The sequence below is a fragment of the Cimex lectularius genome, unplaced genomic scaffold (genome assembly GCF_000648675.2).
Source record: "Cimex lectularius strain Harlan isolate CLEC.00 unplaced genomic scaffold, Clec_2.1 scaffold7, whole genome shotgun sequence".
In the NCBI taxonomy this organism is placed as follows: Eukaryota; Metazoa; Arthropoda; class Insecta; order Hemiptera; family Cimicidae; genus Cimex; species Cimex lectularius.
The window spans coordinates 4860483-4868972 of NW_019392731.1; the positions used below are offsets into that span (position 1 = coordinate 4860483).

The following is an 8490-nucleotide window of genomic DNA, read 5'->3' on the forward strand; positions in this document are numbered from 1 at the left end:
AATAATACATATTGACAGTATAATATCACTTAAAATCATACAAAATAATAGAAACCCAAATGAAATGGCCCATGAAATAAGACAATACTTAACTATATTAAACGAGAGGGATGGAGAATAACTTCTAATTCCTTTCCCTAATTATCCCAGTCTATATAATCCTGAAAGGATAATCAGGTCAAACCATTACCCATTTTTTCTCATTGTCGGCTCTTTCCACCTCAAATGTCTTTCTATCCCGACTTTATTCCCCAATCCTTCAAAATCCAACGTATATAGACATAAAACTTCAATATCTCACTGGAACTCTCAACACGACACACAAGAATGACACACATACACAGAAAACAAACACTTTGAGTGAATACAAATACTTTGATTGAATCTAAAATTTCTAGCATTGTATAAATACATTTTTTCCACATCCTACATCTAAAATTCAAACAATGTTTATAAATCCCAGGCCCTGAAGATAATCTCAATAAAGATCGAAACGTTGGCACGATAAAGAAAATGTTTTTCGTCACACCAGACCGCATCTCATGATCTCCAAATAATCAATAACAATAACGCTGGCCATAATAAAAATTAGGAAGCGGACAAACGTAATATCCAGGAATTAGAAGTTTACTATGCAAAAATTCCCATCAGTTACATTAAAAAGAAATGTGCCGAAAAGACATTTGGAAATTGGGAAAATATATGGAAAGGTTCAGTCAAGGATCATTAAACAAAATAATATTTCTAAACAATAAAATAAAGACTATCTACTCCGATAAGATTGGATCATAAACCGGCGATGATACTAAGCGGTCATGGGAGACATCGTGAATACCTCTATCGGTTTAAATCATAGAACAACTTAATTGTCCTTGCGGAGCAGATTCAGATCTGAAATCATATTATTTTTTACTGCTCAATGTATGATGTTGAGAGAAGCATAAAAGTAGTCATATATACAAGTATGGAAGCATGTAAAATGTATAAAAAAAGTTCATATCTTAAACATTCTTGAAATTAGTAATTGTTATCGGGATATATTAATATCATTTTTCTACCTGAGTTTCTGCTGTAGTTCATATTAGCCTTAAATCATCAGATGAAACTTCTTTCCCCGTTTTCCCTTACGTTATGAAATCGTGTATTTGGACGAAACTCGGTCTGACGACCTATGTAAAAAACTTATTCTTTCCAATATCACGTCCAATCCGATTCAACATCGGGTATCTTTTTGCCAGCGTTGCATTTCCTTTTTTCTCACGTCGGATTTTCCCCTGCCAAACGAACAAGAAATACTCTTTACAATAATTAATACTATTTGCAGTTAAGGTTAAATTCAACGATGTTACACTGGTTCAAAAAAAGGGAGGGAACTAGATTGGATTGAGAAATTTAAAATAAAAAATTAAACATGGAGATAAATGCATAAATAATATAACATATTTTGATTTATGTCCTATTTTAAACATGTACCTAAATAATATTTGACATACACATTAATCACTATTTTAAAATTATTTTCTTACAGTTTCATTCAATTCATACAATTCATGTCGATAGACATGTTTTTATGCCCTTCAATCTGATGAGAACTTACTCATGCCCGAAATCCGGATCTTTGTAAATAAAAAATCTATGAAACTTTCATTTACAACAAGTGAATCTACATACTCATCCTACCTTCATAATTTCTATTGTCACGAATTTTCACGTCAAATGTAACGTTTTATATATACACACAGTAGCTAAATCAATTTAGTTTTAATGCGTGTGAAATAAATAAAAACCATTATGTGAATTTTACTGATCACGATAAGTGAAAGTGAATAGCAAACATTAGGTGTCACCGTTTATTAACTTGTTAAATATATTTTTATTATTTTTTAAACAGCTATATAATTTGAATTACATATCTATCGTTCTATCTATCACTTTTTCTCCGATATGTCTGTAAGATAGTGATATTTGAGATCTCAATTCAACGTTAACTGAAATCTTACGACCGCTGACTAAGGTTTCCTTTTAGTAAATTGAGCCTAATTGATTAATTTGTAAGAAGAAACCTACAACTGTACAAAGGATTCAACTATCTGTAATTTTACTGAATGAAAAAGTTCAAATTAAAAGAAAAAGGAAAGCCAGATTTCGATAATGTGCGAGATAGTTTATAGACGAATTCACAATAGTACAATTACAATATTATGCACATTAAAATAAATAATTAACATATTTCCTTCCCTTAATTATTATTATTTATTGGATAATATAGAAGAAGTTTTCCAATTTCATTAGTTGTCCCCGAACAATTTAAATTAATCAATTCCTGTTTGTTCAAGAGTATCGCTTTAATTGATTTCCAATGAAATCAGTTTGTAGTGTTTGCATTGCATTAAAAACGTTATCTCGGCAGGAAATTTATTAGAGTTTTATATCGATGGCAATTAACGGTTTACTTGATTGGTGACAAACGGACTGGCTAAATAGGAAATTACAAGAAGAGATGAATGAAAATCGATAAATCGAACTCTGAGTCAATAAGTTTCTCGCAGATTGAAAGACTGGGCAACGGCTGTCAGGAAGGAGGAGGAATACGGTATAGAAAGACATACAAACACAAAGAGTTTCTTCTTCTAAAGTGTACCGAGCGTTTGCATATATAACAAGATTACGTTACAACGAACTAAACTTGAAACTCTGTCCAGAAATTCTTACGACGTTTTTCTAACCAAAAATCTAATCGGGTTGCAAAATCGTCAATGCAGATGTTAGTAACTAAATAACTTCTCACTTCGATTTCCTATTTTTATTCCCATTGTAAGCAAACCCCGGCGTCATATGGATGCCATTTGTACAATAATGATTGTGCTACACTAGCGGGACTGTGTACAATCTACTGGTGTGATTTCAGAATAATTTACAAATTTTTATTGATAGTTATAAAGGCGGGATTCGTACAATGATTAATATGCTTCTGTAGGGTGTTCTTTTTAGATGGCCTGGCTGGGATTTCTCTGAATCGATGACGCTAGAAAAAAAAATGACAAAGTTATGACAAAAAGTTTGAAAAATGTCATTTGGTTTGCTATTTATTAAACGCATTTCATGTTCGAACTGCCTGCCTTGAGTCAAGATGCCAAGATTCGCTCTTTTTAACCACACTTCACCGGTGGTCAGAGCGATAGAGCCAGAGAGATGGATTGACAAGCATTTTCTATCCTTTGCCGTAGTTCTTCAAGTGAGGTTGTTGGATTATGATTGGCGTATACACCGGTTTTTAAATGGCCCCACAGAAATACAAATGGAGTAAAATCCGGTGACCGAGGAGGCTAACAGATCAGGCCATGAGGTCCTACCCACCTATCCCGGAAGTGACGATTCAAATAACGTCTCACCGGCAAAGAATTGTGCGAGACAGGAAAATCATTCTTTGTCGTTGTTGCAGAGAAACATCATCTAATAACATTGGTAAAATCTCCCTCAAAAATTGAAAAAAAAGGCCCAATTAACTTATTTCCGAGAAGTCCACGCCAAAAGTCGATACTGTGAACCACCTGATGATTACAAGAGAACAAAATTATCGTATTTTCCTCTGCCAACATTCGAAAATTCCAACAGTTTAGTATGCAATTAGCGGTGAACTTGGATTCATCAGTTCATAGAATGTATGGAAGAACGTTTTTTTCCGCCTCCCAAACCGATATTTGTGCCGTTAGACGGCTGTCATAATCAGAATCCCGAAATCGCTAAACAAGATTAGACCGACACGGCTTAAAATTGTAAGTCCGTCGTACATCTCTAATTTTATTTTTTGAACAACCTAAAACCCTTCCAAAATTCCGGGTAGAATTTTTGCGAACATATAGTCAAATAATCAGCTACTCGTCGAATTACGCTGCTGGTTTCTTGATGATGGAACAGCAACTGGTCTATATCTACTTATATTGCGAACAACACGAATTCGTGGTTTAATTTTGGGCGATCAAGAAATTTCTGGGAGAAGAACTCGACTGCGCGACGCGCAACACCACCACTATCAATAAAGCAGACTATAACATATCAACTTGCTGTTGGACGGAAAATGTGCTCTTCAGTTTATTTTGAATGAAATACTGATTGTAAGGAATAAGTACAATTATAAAATTTAATTACTTTTAGGATTAAGATTTGATCTCATAATGCGAGTTTAACAAACAATAAAGGATTACATTGTCAGAATGTAAACAATAAAGGCAATTAATGTTTACTTTAGTGAAGGAGCAAATTAATGGAATTAACAACGAAACAAAAAAAAAATGTTTTTTCAAACTTTTTGCCCTAACTTTGTCATTTTTTGACAAATGTTCAAAATTTTCATCATTCCATTGCACCATGGTTTTCAGCGTAAAACATCCTTTAAAATGATGTGTCAGGATGTATAGGACGTGTTTGAAATTTTGCAGTTGAACTGGGCCTGAGGTACCCTGTATAATTTTTCTCAAAAAAAAGTAAAAATTTGAAACTACACTAAAAAATAATAAACACGTGTTTCTTTTTGTTGACAGTCTCATTGGTTCAAGAGAAATTAAGTCGGGCCATCTATAAAAGACACCCTGTAATGAAAAATGCTTACAATTGTAATAATAATGGGTAATCGAAGTGAGACATTTGTGACATGGAGCGATCAAAGCAAGATAGCTGAAGTGGTTAGTATCCATTGGAGTATGGATCCAAAGATCGTGGGTTCGATTGCCGCCTGTGACACAGATTTTTCATTTCGAAAAATCGTGTATAATTAATTCAAACATTCACAAATATGGATATATTATGTTACCTTCTGTGTGCATATTAATTATAAAAAGTACATACTCATACAATCAAACTAATTTTTATTAGTAAATAAATATGCAGAGATTTTTGGTCCACATTTTATAAAATATGCTACAATCTGCACTTCATATGTATGTATTTGTAGCCACATTCAATTGACATTTGCACATGTAAAACTTAGGTGATGCATGGTTTCTGGAGAAACCTTTCAACCTGAAATTTATTCCCATTATATTTAGTGGTCTATTGCCCAAATTACTTTTTTCAAATTTTCGCGCGATTCAAACCTACGACCTTGCACTCAATGAGCCGCCGCTCTAACCAAACTGTCACGATAGCTCAAGTGGTAAAGTAGCGGCATAATGGGCCGAAGGTCGTGGGTTCGAATCCCGCTCGTGACACTAGCTTTTTCATTTCGACCAAAACCCTACATAAAAAGATTAATTACTTGAAATTTATATTTCTTTCCCATTATAACCATTGTCGTTTACTATTTCTGTCATACAGGAGGGCTTGACGTTCAACTACTTGTTGGATCTCGTGCGCCATCAAACTAGTAGATCAAACAATGCTTTTTCAAGTTTTAATCAATTAAAATTCGATTGACTATGCCAGAATTCGAACTCAGGACCGCTAGCGCGGAAAATATGAGTTGAACGCTCTAATCACTCGGCTACCGCAATCCCCTTGTAATTGGTTGTGTATATTTAAAAAAAAGTACCAGCTTGCTGGGGAATACTAAAATTGTTATTCTTTATTTTAACAAAGTTGTTGAAAAGTACAAAATGTTTTCTATTTTTAAGGTTTCTAAGTTGTTACACTCAAATTTGGTTCTGGATATTAAAAAGTTTTTAAATAGACATTATGCGTAATAAACTGCACGTCCCAACGTAAATACGTACAACTAAAATCTTGTAACTGGTGGTATATAATTGATATTTTATTAATCTGGTGAGGTAAGCATCTCGAACATTTAATATCACTATCGAAGGGGAATGTAACCGGAATTTCTTTTAAATAGCCGGTTTCTGTTGAGTGAGCTGGGTAATTTTAATTAGTCAGCTCATTATTCGTTCTTTAGGCAAAATGAGGGTTTCGAAGAATCATGATTTTTTTTTCATTTACTTTACTTTTACCTCTTGAAGCACTGACGGGGCTCATTTTATATTCCTTAATTCCTTTTAAGATAAGTTGATATTCTTTTCATCCTTTGTGACAAATAAAATAACTAATGTGTTTCTTCTTTTATAAAAATTTGCAAAATAATACTGTCATAAGGACAGATTATTTAAGAACTGTAATATTTAGATGTTATATACAATATTTTGACTATAACATTATTATTTTATTAAAAATGTAAAAAAATGGTCAAGTGTTAAAAGTTCAACGTTTTAATAAGAATTTTATTAATTTTTAAAATCTTACAAAGGAACTATTAAAAACCAGGTCAAATCTAAGATAATTTTGTCAAAATATGGGTGTTGCTTTATATATTTGTTTAAAATGATCAATCCTTAAAAATTCACATGAGTATAAAAATAAATTAATTGATTAGGATTAGGTGTAATGTAGGTAAGTGTCGATACAAGTACAAAATTGCGCAATAATTGATTGTTTTTGTAAATACAAGAAAAAGGAGAAAGGAGCCGAGGGAGGACATTGTACGTCTGCGGAAAAAAAAGAGATTAGAGCAAGTGAGTTGATGAAGAGAAGAGGTGTGCGGAGAACTTCGACCGAAAGTTCAACGGATTTTCATTTAGGCAGCCATTGCCGCTCCTGGATACGATTGATTTGGAGTGAAACCTGAAATGGATTTGGGGATTATGGGGGCCTATTAGTTGTTAGAGATGGTTAGGGATCCTGACGGATAGTAGTGTTCATAAAAATTTTTTATTAATTTTCTAAGTTGTGTATGGGTGAGGGTAAGGCGTGACATGAAGTACTTAGACTTCAACATAAATAAAAAATGAAAAGTTAATGCCACGAGCGGGATTCGAACCTATGACCTTCGGCTAAATACGCAGCTGCTCTAACCATTTGCGTTATCGTGACTTCGATCCACTCGGACACCAACTCCCCATCTCATCCTACAACCTTTATATGTAGATATACTTTGTTTTACTTATTAAATCCCTCATATTTAGTGGTATATTGATCAAATCACTTCTTTCATTTGATTGATTAATCTTTTTATATAAGGTTTTGGTCGATATGAAAAAGTTAGTGTCATGAGCGGGATCCCGCGGCGTATTTAGCCGAAAGTCGTGGGCTCGAATCCCGCTCATGACACTGACTTTTTATCTCAACAAACATCTTTCATAAAGATTAATTAATTGAAAAAAGTTAATTGGTCATTCGGACCACGAAATATAATGGGATTCTTATATAGTTTTCAAGGGACTGACTAATCCCGGAAATTCCTATAAAGTTTCAATGGTCTACAAAGGAGAGTAAGAACTGAGGAGAGCATCAGATTCAGCTCCAAAACAAATTACGGAACTGGATCGGAAAATTTTTGTACAAGCTCAAGATATGAGCAACAAACCCATTAGGGAAGTACACTTCGGTCTTTCGGAAAATCTTAAAAGCGGTTACACTGGCAAGAAAATCCTCATAAGATCTGATAGCCAAGCAGCTATTAAATTATTAGCACGCAAAAAAATCATATCAAAAATTAGTCAGTGAATGCATCCAAAATCTCCAAAACCTGGGGAAGTACAACAACCTGATGATATCTTGGGTGCTGGGCACAGGGGAATTTTGGGTAACGAGAAAGCAGACAGATTTGCCAGAGGAGGATCTGCAAGACCATACATAGACCCCGAACCTATTCTTGGGATAACAAAAACAAATATATAGAATCCTCCATCGCAGAATGGAATCAAGCAAAACAAAAGGAGAAGTGGATAAACTCTAGTGGTGCTAGACATAGTAAACTTATGATGAAACAACCCTCACCGAGACTGGCAAAAACACTGCTGCAATTGGAGATGGCCAAACTCAGAGGAGTGCCGGTAACTGGCATCTGAGAAAACATCTACACAACATATACAGCGATGATCCCATTTGCAGATTATGTAATGAGTAGGTGAGGAGGAGGAAACAGCCACTTATATCATCTTCGAATGCGAAGCAACAGCTCAATGGAGGTTTAACCTAACGTACGGAAAAAAACTTAGGGAATCAAATTGCAACAGCAACAGTCAATGACCTGATACTTCTAAGAAGAAAGATTGAGTCTATTGACTGAACTAAGGAACTAGGAAGGTACAATAAGCCAGAAGGCTGTAGTGCCTGGGGAATACAAACCCCGCTTCTTAGTATATTTTTCTACCATACCCTTTCATTTTATTATTTGTTAGTATTTTTTTACATTTGTCGTTTTATGAAAAAGATTAACACCCGACATATCATTATTATTTATTTTTATTTCAATAGATCTTAACATTCATTTTAACAACCACCTTTTCGACTGACTGCCTGGCACCCCAGGCAGCCCTGGTTGAAATTTTTATTTTTATATTGTATATCTTTCACTCTCTCTTTCTCTCTCTGTGCCAATCTAATTACATAATACTACTCACAACGACGATTTAGTTCGTAGTCGCAGTAGTTCTTAAAGCTTCTTCTGTTATGCCTATTATTGACATATTTCTCAACAGTTTAACGCAAATTAACTAGCAT

The 8490-nt window shown here is 34.2% G+C and overlaps 1 non-coding gene across 1 annotated transcript; it reads left to right on the forward strand.

Moving 5' to 3' along the window:
- Positions 1-5134: 5134 nt before the first annotated feature.
- Trnai-aau lies at positions 5135-5207 on the forward strand. Its single transcript has one exon. It is a non-coding gene; the product is annotated as a tRNA-Ile (tRNA).
- The last annotated feature ends 3283 nt before the right edge of the window (positions 5208-8490 follow it).